The sequence below is a fragment of the Myotis brandtii genome, unplaced genomic scaffold, assembly GCF_000412655.1.
Source record: "Myotis brandtii unplaced genomic scaffold, ASM41265v1 scaffold324, whole genome shotgun sequence".
Classification (NCBI taxonomy): Eukaryota; Metazoa; Chordata; class Mammalia; order Chiroptera; family Vespertilionidae; genus Myotis; species Myotis brandtii.
In genome coordinates this window covers 2,588,767-2,589,052 of record NW_005362439.1, presented here as the reverse complement: position 1 = coordinate 2,589,052, position 286 = coordinate 2,588,767, and the positions used below count along the sequence as shown (strand labels likewise).

General features: G+C 62.2%; 1 protein-coding gene across 6 annotated transcripts in view; it reads left to right on the top strand.

Moving 5' to 3' along the window:
* PHF21A (PHD finger protein 21A) overlaps positions 1-286 on the top strand; it is a 162,699-nt gene that overhangs the window by 491 nt on the left and 161,922 nt on the right. The window lies entirely within an intron of this gene.

Below are 286 nucleotides of genomic sequence, written 5' to 3'. Positions count from 1 at the left end.
AGTTTGTTGTGGGGGGAGGGGAGGGGTGTGTGGGAGGGAGGAGGTAAAGGGGGGGTGTGCTCGCCAGGACCCCGCAGTCAACTTGAGATTGGAGCCATAACTTCCCCTTCGGGGCGCCCCCCTGCGTGCCCTTCCTCTTCCTCCCCCCCTAAAAAAAAGACAATGGGAAAACCTGGGCTCCCCCTCTTCCTCCCCTCTGCCCTCCACCCCTCCCCAGGATAAATTGGAAGTAAGTTTATGAGCCGCCTCGGGAGCCTGGGGGCTGAGTGCAGGGCCTGAGCCTCGG